General features: G+C 39.2%; 1 protein-coding gene across 4 annotated transcripts in view; it reads right to left on the minus strand.

The window, feature by feature from the left end:
• Positions 1 to 12,609, minus strand: part of MAP3K1 (mitogen-activated protein kinase kinase kinase 1) — a 64,575-nt gene that overhangs the window by 46,084 nt on the left and 5,882 nt on the right. The window contains exon 1 of one of the 4 annotated variants that reach the window (XM_063320323.1): positions 3,872 to 3,960. The exons of the other annotated variants lie outside the window; for them this stretch is intronic. The gene's annotated coding sequence lies outside the window, so the exon portion shown is untranslated. Of the gene's footprint in view, positions 1 to 3,871; positions 3,961 to 12,609 lie in introns of those variants that run through there. 4 annotated transcript variants of the gene reach the window in all.

A 12,609-nucleotide genomic window follows, 5' to 3' on the forward strand; every position in this document is an offset into this window, starting at 1 on the left:
ATCTCTAGTTTTTCTCCCTTATGAAGGGCAGAAGAATTCAAATGTATGAGAACATTGAGCAAAAATGCCGATGTCTGATTTAACACAATGCACAAGTGTCAGTAGAGGTGGGGTGGGGGAGGAACAGTTATCCTCGTCTGAATCTTTTCCTGGTCTCGTATATCCACCATTTAGTACAACTGTAAGCAAACAAGATGATATTCCAACTGTATACCCCTTCAGTGCTTCACAAATTGTCATTTACGGCTTATTCTTCTGGGTTTGCCTTTGTTGTATAATTTGTTTCCCACTACTTTTAACCATTAGTCTGTAAAAGTGGCTTCCAGATTTTACAAAATCATAACAAATCCTGCATGGTGTTTTTATGCCCGTGCATCTACGACACCTTTCTAACTCCCAAGTGAAATGCAATGTAAATGGTTATCTGATAGAAAATTTCATATCGATCTGCAGGTTAAGATTTGTGCATCTGCAATGAAATAAAACTGCATAATTCTGTAATTTCTCTAATTTTAAAACCCTAAGAAAATATCCCAGAAAATAATAAAACTAAGTACTTTGCAGGACCCTCCTTGGTAGTAGACACTATTAAAAGATATTTCATAAATGTAAGGAGTTTTAAACAATACTATTAGACCTAGACATTAGTGTAATTGAGGAAAAATATGTACTTTATTTTTTAATCTTATGTTTGAAAGCCATCTACATAATTTTTGCAACTACCAGAACAGCTTTAAATTATCATTCCTTGGGTGTCTGTGCTTTCAGTAAAAAAGCTGAGAATCAGAAACCCACCTCCCAAAATCTAGCACAGAACCTAATTCTGGAAATATTTTTTCCTTAACTTTCATCCTACTGTTTAGTGCAGCGAGTAACAACAAATGGAAAATACTTGAAACATATGCATACAACAAAGGCAAACCCAGAAGAATAAGCCATAAATGACAACGCTGAACCAGCTCCAGTGTGTCAGTCAAGCCAAGACCTGTCTCTCTTCCTCTCCACATCCCACTGTGAGACACAAATCCCTACCAACACAGACTACAAGTTTTGAGGCTGACTAAGAAGCCATTTTCTCTTACAAAAGGTCCAAAAGCCTGATCATTTGCAAGCGTTGCCATTTCACTTTGGGACTAACCTAGAAGAGAGTTCCTCAGTCACTTCACAGCACTAAATTCACCAATTAAGATACCCTTTCTGCACTGCAGTTTTAACAGGATTTTCAAAAACTAATGCATACATTCCTGCAGCAAGTTTTTACTTCAATTTATTACCAGTTTCTCATGAAGGTTCTCCAGTAGTTTTGAACACGATGATGCCCTAAAATAAGAAAGGCACTAAGTGAATCTGTGCTTTCAAGTGTGTCTTAATCCGGTTTCTGGAGCTTTTCTAGTTCAATTTTATTTCAGTGGTCTACGGGAAGGTTAAACTAATGTTGACTGAATCTTGCGTTTCTCTTCAAAACCATCTTACAGTTTCTTCATGCAACGACAAATTCTGGTCCATTAAAATGATGACTTTAAAAAACCTTACTGGTTTTCAAATTGGTGGATAAAAGCCAGATAGTCTCTCTTCAAAAACATTTAACAAAAAGCACCTCGAGCAAGTTGCATATTTTGAGAAAGCTAAAATTTTGGCATTACTCTCAGAAGGTCCCTAACCACTTCCAACTTCAAATAAATTTAATATTGTGCCCTCAATCCTAAAAAAAGTAAGAGCAAACTTTGAGCAAACTGGCTGATAAGCATATTCTTCTGTTAATTTGTTCCCACCACCAGGCTCAGAAAAAGAGGGCACTACATTTCTGAAAAAGGCGAAGTGACTGCTGTTCTGGATTGTTCCCCCCCTTGTAATGTGAATACATTACAAAAGCTTCACAATTCATATGGAAGTATCCATAGGAGTAATTTGGTTTTCTAAAAAAATGCCAAGCCTCCCAAAGCTGTTACCAAATTTAGGCTTCACATTTAAGTAACTAATTCTGTATTTCAGCTGTATTTAAAATCCAACCTCCACTTTCTGCATAAGCAATTCTAATCAAAGAGGGCACAGTAAAGAACAAAGAACAGAAGATGCATTCATCTCCATAAAACACATAAATCAAAGACCGACAAGAGAAATTCAGAACTATTAATTGAAATTTAAAAGAAATTTGAGTAACTCAAGTGGGGTTTTTTTGCATGAACATTCAGACAGAAGTATATCAATCTAGGAAGCAGCAACAGAAGACAAGAATGTGTTTTAAAAGTCCAATATTGAAAAAAAAGAAAACAAAACACTCAATAAAGAGATATGACAGTTACTTTGAAAAAAAGCCTAATCACAAGGAATATGAAACTACAATGAATGAGAATCCAACTGGATATGAAAAAAAAAATAAAGAAGAAGTTGTTAGCTAGAAGTTTTGGTATGGTTTGTGATCCTATTCAAGTACCAGCATGTACTTAAGCACAGGTGAGACTCAACTCACCAAATCCCTTTTTGATTTGATGAAGCACAACTCATTTCTGTTTGAACTGATTTCTGTAATTCTCTGTACACTCCATTAGGTTGAAGTATCTTCACATTGTAAAAATCTAAACTTGGACAACTCAAAAAAGGGCCTATCCTTGTGGCTTTATTTTTTTTTCTTCCTTCTGAAGTGAGTTATTAGTTGCTCACTCTGTACTAGACTCATTAGACCAATCTACAATTTTTAAACAGATTTCATTTATTTGCAAGCAGCCATAACTGTCTCACTCAAAATTAAGCAAAATGAAAATGAAGAGCTAAGTACCTTCAAGAACATCAGTTCTTATTTAGAAAGATCAAACTGTCAAATCTGCCTTATAAAGCTTTCCTCCAGAGTTTCTCAGGTGTTTTTTTTTGCAGAAACAGTCACAAGTGAAATCTCTCAGCTTCATGTTGTCCACACCTCCACAATCTACTTGACAATTTAAATCATAATACATATAAAAATCAGTAGTAACCTAAAGCAGAGTGGGGTTTTTTAAGCAATACATTTAAAGGTAAGAAACACAAAACACAAACTAGGACTGTCACTTGAAACAGTAATACCTACTCTAGTAATGAAATTGTCATAAAAATGTGGGAAATAGGAGTGCAAGGTTTCACTGGACCAGTTTAAGAAAGGGGAAATTATCTCCCTTGTTACAGAGGAAATATCTTTCACCCAGAGGAAACCAATAACAACTGAAGTAATTCCCTGAAGTGCTACCAAGAAAGCTACTCATCAGCTGTGCTTCAGCATATGAAAGGATAAAGCAACAACAAATTAAACAGGTGATTGCCAAGTAGTCTAACCAGCATGGCAGCTGTGCTAGTTTATAGTCTCATTTATGACCACCCTGCTGTGTTACAACTCCTCTGAACAGACCTTCAACCTTATTAAAAAACAACTTGTGTTTTTTACACAATATAGTAAGAAATCTATCCCAGAATTTGTCTGATTATTACAAATTCATAATCCAATTTCATTTTCTCTCCTTTGCTACACAATATAAGTTTTCCTTTGAAAGAATGAGAAAAGTAAGGGGAAAAAATCCACACCTCTTACAACTCTGGAAGGTGCTGTAGTTTAGTGACATTGCCACATATTAAGAGATTACAAAAGGAATTTTAGGTCAAATCAATGCATGATCAGATGTCTTACACGTTTAACTACCATCACTGAAACACATTTGCAATTTACTTAGGTCAATGAAAAGCATACTATTCTGAAAGACCTTTACAAGACATACGTCTAAGAAAAGAGGATGTAAAAAGCATTTGCTTTAACACAGAGATATGTTCCTAATTAAATTTTAATAAAATATTCAAAGATGAAGCAAACATTTGCGATGACTAAAGACATCAGACTCATTTTACTTACCATGAGGACTTGTATCACAGTAGCAGCCTCTCAAAAATGGGACAGTAACTGGAAAGCAGTCTCACTAACTTTAAACAGGTGTGTAAGTGCTTTTCAAATCACAATGAAACTACATCATGTATATGAAAGACCAGAAATAAAAACTAGTTTTTCCAGGAACCACTGGTGGAACTACGGTTGGGGGAAAGTCTGTGTGTGAAACAAGTCATGCCCTTGTTTCTTACTAATGGACTTTTATGGAAATATTTTTCCCAACAAGTTAATCTTATACCAGGTACTGGAAGTGACCTGGCTGTGAACTAGATGCTGAAGATTGATGTCACCCATTGAATTAATCGCTACACTAAACTGACAGGCAATCTGTGATTAGGGTGCCAGAGCCGAAGTCCATGCAGATGTCAGAAGGAAGACACACCTTTGAAATGGAGTTGGAACAAGGGCGACTTCAGCCCAGACTGCACAGGACTAGTGAAGAACACACTGTCACGCAATCTTATCCCGGAAAACTAAAGGCGTTTGCATAGCCAGCTTCAGCTGTGTTTCCAGCAACAAATACTACATGAACATTCAGATACAGGACCCAGACTGTCTCTCTTTGAACACTGCAAACAGGGAAGGTCAACACTTTCAGAAGACAGCCTTTCCACCTCCTTGCTTAATAAGTCTGGGTTAAGCATTAGCCAGCCATGCATCTAAACAAAGTTAGAATCAAGCTGCTATACAAATACGGAACAGCACAGTTCTTAATTCTTATACCCTGGCTGCCCATTTGCAGCTTCTGAAGGATTAAGGTAGTTAAACTGAGTTAAACATTTCAAATCCTGTAATTATAGATTATTTTAGTGACTACAAATAAGTATGCAGTAACCCAACAAAACCTTATCAGAAGTCGCCATGGTAAGAACCAGCTACACTGACCACTTCCCTTGTGAGAGCCAGCTTTATCCCCTCCCAGTTATAAAAACATGCCATTTATTTGAACATGGAAAGGGAGTAACAGCGCTAGACGCATATTGTCTCATTTCCCATTTCCTTTTAGGTATCAAAATGCAGACCTTGTCACAATAAGGCTCAGAAACGCAATGAAGCAGACATGGAGCCTTGAGGAGAGGAAGCGAGATGTTGGTTCTGTAAAGTGAACTTAGGGGGAAAAAGAGCAAGTTCTACACAGTATTTTTTATTTTCTGAAAGTGATGGTAAAGAAGCCTGAGGAAAGACTGGATAGACTGATGTTACTGACAAATGCCAAAAACTTGCCCAATTATAACTACAATGAAAACTTTGACTGCATTTATGCTTATGCACTAGTTATTTGTGGTTTTAAGCAAAAAAAAAACAAAAACCAAACACAAAACAAAAAACTTCTAAAACCTTCTTTAGGGCAAACCCCATAGGCCTGCTTTGTGCTTCCACCAAATCATAAATTTATTTGTTATCACGTTTGCTGCACAAGAAAGTGTTTTGAAATCCGTAGGCAATGCTGCGTTCTCTGCCAGAGATTAACCAAAAATACTTAATGGAAAAAAGAGACTTTCCTTCTTAAGGTTCCAGCTCCTGTAACACAAGCTGTGTTCTCCCCACTGAGGGGAGACAGAGCACAGCTGGTCCCAACTAGCATAACCAGTAGAGCTCTTTTGCACAGATGACACGGTTTCACAGATCTGAAAATGTTGCAATTGCATAAATCAGTCCTCCATCTGTTTTTGGCTTTGTTCCAATCCAGTTTACCTACTTACTAGTTGTGCAAATCAGGGACACGCGTAGCCCTTTTGGCTCTACAATCAGAGAAACTTCATGTACATTTTGTACCAATGGTAACTGGAGAAGTTAAATTTGTTCAGTAGTCTTTCCCTTACAAACATTAATTGGAAAGTAATTCAGCTCTGTTACAATAAGCTGGAAGAAGCAAACTGAATATTTTTTTCAAAAATCTTATGGCTCCTTAAGCCATTTGTAGTTAAAAAGTTCCGAGGTATATTAAAAGGAAAAAAAAAAGGGGGGAAAAAGGAAAAGGAATAATCAGCATGCACGAAAACACAATCAGCATGGCCTAGGCAGAAGCAACTTAAGACTGCTAAACATACGTAAACTGAAACACATTTATATGTGGAAATTCTGCTAGAATTAAGAGGTTTGTAACACATACCACACTACCAGATCTTGAATCCTTTTTTTCCCCAAGCTCTACAGGCACCTACTGCCTGAAGCATCAGAGATGGTTCATCTCACTTGCCTTATGAGCCCCATACCAAGTTTGATGTAGCTGAGGGCCAGAAGATGCACAGCACTTACCTAGACATTATGAGTACAACAGGTTTTGTGCTATCATCACCCTACTGCCAGTAGCTTGTCAGAGCTGGCAAGCACAGAACCTTCACTCAGAACCCCACAAAAGTCACATGTAACTCCAAGGCGGGAATAGCGGTAATTTGGGTCCTGATTTTCCTATGAATTGGGATTCATGTTTTGAACGAAACCCAGATTAGTTTGACCTAGTGATAAACCTTGCTTTATTTCAGTCTAACACACCAATACCACAAATGGGACAGATAAACAAGAAGTGAACACTTGTTCACAAAGAATACCAAAAAAGCCTATAAGGCTCCAGTTTTGCATAAGGGTTTTATCAGATGCTCACTCATAAGATTCCGTTTAAGTCCCAGCTATTTACAGCTATTTAGGTCTCAACTATTCTATGCACATGTGAGTAGTTTAAAGACAGTGGAAATATTTATGCATACAGCTAAGCCACTGCCTAGAAAGAAATACTTTAAAAAAAAAAAAATTACTTGTCAATTTTAAAAAGTCAGAGACCAATTTTGATGAAGCTTTTATGGAACTTTGTCTACGTGGTAGAAGCTGGCAGATTGCCTACTAGTTCCCCTTGCTAGCTCCTCAGCAGTCCACCCTGTGGGCTGAAAGGAAGCCAAAAGCCTTTTAAGTTCTGGCTGTGCTCTCCCCTGCAGTCCTGATTCACAGGGTCTACAAGTGGCCTGCCCTGGCACTGGACCTATATGCCCATTTGTGGTCAATTTTAAAATACAGGAATGTAATTCATACACGGCTGATTTCAAAATGCCAAAGCAATTGTCCTTCCCCACTTGACTTTGCAGGGCATCCTTCACTGGTGGCAGAACTGTAAAATAATGCCACAAACATGCAGCTCAGAGCAGGTCAGAACAAGCAAACAGTAGAGCATACTAATTTTCTGCTGAGGTACTAAGAGGAATTATATACTTCAGCATATTTAGTGGGACAAGATGGTTTACCATTGTACCTGAACATGCTGGAACTTAACCACATGCTTAGAAGTCAAAACTGAAGATACAGCAGCACTGTTCCTCTTACCACACATACATATACATAACTTTCTGAAGAGCTAATCTATACTTCAGAATCTTCAATGTCAATAATGTAGTTTCAAGATTAAGTACAATTACATTCCAAATCAGTTTAAAAAGACAAATATTAAACAGTTTCCTTAGTTTAATATAATTAATTAGAGAAAACAGGGGAGAGATTTGGTTAAAGACAATACCTTTCTGAGAAATGCCAGAGTTTTCACAAAGGTTTGTGATGTTAGCAAACTTATGTAGAGTATCCCAAGAGCAACAGCCAAAGACAGTTACTAACACTGGTACAGAAAGCAAACATTTGAATGAGTGTTATCAAGACCTTTCTCACAGACATCTCATAGGGCAACTTTCAAAGCCTCCTGACAATTGTATTTTTTCCTTCAGAAAGGGAAGTCCAGCTTCCACTGTAGAAAAGAAACAGAATTTGTAAGAGCGTTTAGGCATGTAGTCTACAAACCCTAACTCCTCTTTAACAGACAGACAAAAGTTTAGCCTGAGAAATTCTTTTGGGCTGAAATGATGAGCACCCCAGGTACAAGGAAACACTTCACATTTGTTTATTTTACTGATCTGCTGCTTTCTAACACTTTCCCCCATGTTTTCCATCCCCAGGAGAGTCCCTTGGACCCATCTGGCTTTGAAGTACCTATACAAGGAAAAAGCTTTCTTTTTAAGAACTGAAACCTTCACTGCGTCCTTCACTGACAACATAGCTCAAATGAGTGACAACAGTAACCATTTTGAATGAAGGCATACTGACCTGCATCAGACGCCAAAAGCAAGTCAGGCATTGCACCACTGTAACCCACTGCAGCAATTCTAAATTGCCCTGTATCACCTAAGCCAAGCACTTTGCCAGACATTAAAATTTCTCCTCACTCAGCTTGCTGAGGTTATCAGTGTATATTGGTTTACGATACCAAACACGTCATTACACATGAAAGTACCTTACAACTTTGCACAGATGGAAGACGCATTAGTTTAATCAAAAAATACTTTATTACTCAGTTCCCACAAAAAAAGGTAGCCCAAGAGTCAGTCTGCATGTCAGTCTTCACAGTGAGAGAAACCAAATAGATCAGTCATCCAATCTTGCATGGCTTAAGGAGTTTCATTTCATGTTTCTTGTACACAAGGCCAGGGCTGGGGGTGGGTGGGTGGGGAGGGAGCTCCATCTCCTCCCTCTTCCTGTAATACTGGCCTAAAACAATCTGCATGTCTTTAAGACCTCTTCCCCACCTACCCCTGCTCTTCCTCCCAAGAGCCTCTGGGAGGGATAAGAAACATGCAGTTGCAACTCAGAGCAAATTCTTGTCAGGGAAAGAAACTAGAACTCTCAGTTAATTTTAGGAAGGTATCTGAAGAAGGTGTGAACAAGCCTGTGTGGAGCAAAACATAACGGTGCAGGAGATCCTGTCCCTAAACTTGGAGGTTCAAAGAGAAACCTAGATGTGCTGGTTACAGTGACCTTGTCAGAAGCCACTGCGGGGCAGGCAGCAAAGAGCCTGGCTGCGTTTGCTAAGCAGTATAGAAGAACTAGTTTCCATGCTTACCATGGAAAACCTAATAGAAACCCCAGTGCCTCTGCGCTTCCTACAAGTCCAGGGCATTTCGTGTGCCTGCAGAGGTCAGGAAACCTACTGTATTGAGATCTTCATTACAAATAAATGCAGAACATACAGTTAAGAGCCCGAAGTAATGTCTCCTCTATATTTGCAGAAGAGCTCATTTTCTGGAACTATATGCAGACATTATGGAAATAACTTTTAAAAAACAAACTTATGCATATCAATGTACTGTTAGGAGAAACTACATCCAGCTCCACTATGTTTAAAAAACAGCTGTTCACAGAATCACAGAATGATAGGGGTTGGAAGGGACCTCTGAAATCATCTAGTCCAACCCCCCTGCCAGAGCAGGTTCACCTAGAGCAGGCTGGACAGGAACATGTCTAGGCAGGTTTTGAATGTCTCCAGAGACGGAGACTCCACAGTCTCTCTAGGCAGCCTGTTCCAGTGCTCTGCCACCCTCAAAGTAAAGAGGTTTTTCCTTATGTTCAGATGCAATTTCCTGTGTTCCAGTTTGTGCACGCTACCTCTTGTCCTGTTGCTGGGCACCACTGAAAACAGTCTGGCCCCATCCTCCTGACTCCTGCCCTTTAGATGTTTATAACCATTGCTAAGATCCCCTCTCAGTCTTCTCTTCTCCAGGCTAAACAGAGCCAGGTCTCTCAGCCTTTCCTCATAAGAGAGGTGCTCCAGTCCCCTGATCATCTTCATAGCCCTCCACTGGACTCTCTCCAGTAGTTCCCTGTCCTTCCTGACCTGGTGGACCCAGACCTGGACACAGTACTCCAGATGTGGCCTCACCAGAGCAGAGTAGAGGGGGAGGATGACCTCCCTCAACCTGCTGGCCATGCTCTTTTTAATGCACCCCAGGAGACCATTGGCCTTCTTGGCTACAAGGGCACATTGCTGGCTTGTGGTCAACTAGTTGACCACCAGGACTCCCAGGTCCTTCCCTACGGAGCTGCTTTCCAGCAGGTCAGCCCCCAACCTGTACCAGGATATGGGGTTATTCCTCCCCACATGCAGGACCCTACACTTGCCCTTGTTGAATTTCATTAGGTTCCTCTCCACCTAACTCTCTAGCCTGTCCAGGTCTCGCTGAACGGCAGCACAGCCTTCTGGTGTGTCAGCCACCCCTTCCAGTTTTGTATCAGCAAACTTGCTGAGGGTACTCTCTGTCCCCTCATCCATGTCGTTGATGAATATATTGAACAAGACTGGACCCAGTACTGACCCCTGGTTACAGGCCTCCAACTGGACTCTGTGCCGCTGATCACAACCCTCTGAGCTCTGCCATTCAGCCAGTTCTCAATCCACCTCACTGTCTACTCGTTTAACCCACCCTTCCTAAGCTTACCTATGAGGATGTTCATGTAACTATGAAGATGTTACGAGAGACAGTGTCAAAATGTTCACATTTCCATTTCAAGTCCGAACTGCGTAAGAACTTTACACAACCACAGGAGCCATCACCTATGTTTTATTTATTGAATAATACAACAAAATTCATAAGTAATATGAATCCTTGATACAGGAGATCCTTTCAAAATTTTTAACACATTAGCACTGTTTCAGTGAGCTTCCATGCTAGTTACAACTGAGATATTTCCTTACACTAAGCAAACAAGTCTTTAATCATAGGCTAGGCATTTATGTTAGCGAAATAACAAACATTGCAGATTTATTTTATGGGAACGCTTACGATACTGATTATATATCTGGTGGTAAGGCTAGAACTTGAAGACAAAAAAATTGAAAGGAATATTAGTGTCACACCTGGCAACTCTGCAGTCTGAAAATATGGAGGAAGTAAAAAAAAGTGTAAGATATGATAAACTGAGAAAACTGTCACTGACTACACATGAATTTTCAAAGTACACATTCAGCAACCAGAAATTAAGGTACTGTCATCATTCAAAGCAATTGAATATTGCGTTAACCATGACAATAAAGAAACACTTGCCTGCTAGAGTGTATTAACCTGACAAGCTCAATAAACTTTACATGAACTGAAAACTGGAGGTCACTGCAAGTGTCACCACACATTTCAGGTATTTGCATTTTGTATGCCCCTCCAGACGCAGAACAGTTAAATACTACCTGAAGGTAATGGGGAGACCCTATTATCCACTGAGCTCTGAAGCTTCCCTTTAAACGAATACAAAGAATTACTAAAATAAAATTCTACACGCATTTATTGGCAGTAGAACGGGAGGTATCACTGACTGTTTTAAAAAAATGAAACTGTTTCTCAATTTGGTATTATCACGAATTGGATTTTCTTCCTTCAACACTTAAAAATATTTACAGCAAGCCCTTTCAGAATCTGAAAGGAACAATCCTGAAGATACAAGCATGACGGTCATACAGAACATAAGAAAAAAAAATCCTCAGGTTATTTGAGAGAAATAACTAGTGAAATGAAATGCATATCTGTGGGCCAAAACAAAGAATATTAGTTGTACACCTTTGAGGGTTAACTACCAGCTCACAAAAGGACCAGATCATCATTGCTGACAGCTAAGCCAAGACTCACTTCAGCATTCTCAAAAGCAAGATGACTGGATGGTCAAGAGGAGGGTGGGAAAGAGCTCAGAAAACAAGATGTCAGATGTGATCAGATGTCAGTGTGGTGTAGCAGACACAACTAATTTTTCAGCACTTTACTCCCACCTTCCACAGTGACCCTGGGTAAGTTACAAGAAGCTGCAGTGTCAACACCAGTGTGAAATCACTGATGAGAAATACTAGGGAAGAATTTAAGTCACTCAGTGTAGTAAGAACATTAGCAGCCATTCCACTACAAATTAGATTATTAGGACAAGAGAGATGAGAACAAACAGTATTAGGTTATATTTCCAAAAAGGATGCAAATAGTTTACACTTCGGGAACGCAAAAGAGACAGTGTGAAATAAAGGTAGACTGACTTAAAATACAGTTTAATCTCATAGCAGAGAAACAGGAATACTCAACAACATTCTAAGTTTAAAGAAAAAAACCCCACACTTTTGCAAACATCTTCAACTCCTTAGTTATCAGATGCTGAGCACTACCAAAAAACTGGACATTTCTGAGCAAAATTGAGAGCTTTTATTAAGACAGTTTGAAACATTTCATCAGTTCCCAGACAGAAGGTAAACAATTCCCAATTTCAAATGATTCTTAAGTATCAAGTAAATTGAGCTGCTGTTTTTTCAGGACATTTTTCAGTGAAGATTCAACAAAACTGATCTACTAAAAAAAAAACCCAACAAACAAACAAAACCAAAAAAAAACCCCAACCCCCCAAAAAACCAAAAAAAAAAATCCCCACCAACAAAAACCAAAAACCCCCAGAAACCACAAACCAAGAAATGAACAAAAAACCCCAAAACACAAAAAAAACCCCAACCAAACACATCTTATAGGAAAAAAATAATCAAGACTTTTCACCACCAAGCAGGATTCTCCAGTTCTGCAGCATGGTGAGACAGGAAATCGGAAGCATCCCGCAGGCAACACACTCAGCCTACGGGTAAAGATAAGAAGGGCGGGAAGCAACAGAAAGCAACTTTCCACTTAGCCACATTCTCCTAGTCACCTAGAGACAAGTAACGAAGCCCTCTTAAAGGCTTTCTGTTCACTTTGCTTCAAGCCAAAGAATGAACTGTAATTCTAGAGTTTTAGGTGAGAGCAGAGCAGATAAAAAGTAAAATAAGACCACCTTTGGGTCTTCGCAGAGAATCTGAGATTAGCAGTAGAAACTCAGAACTCAAACTAGATCCATTCTCTTATCACCACTGCTGCTGAAAACTAGCTTTACAAGTTTGTTTA

The sequence above is a fragment of the Chroicocephalus ridibundus genome, chromosome Z (genome assembly GCF_963924245.1).
Source record: "Chroicocephalus ridibundus chromosome Z, bChrRid1.1, whole genome shotgun sequence".
Lineage (NCBI taxonomy): Eukaryota > Metazoa > Chordata > Aves > Charadriiformes > Laridae > Chroicocephalus > Chroicocephalus ridibundus.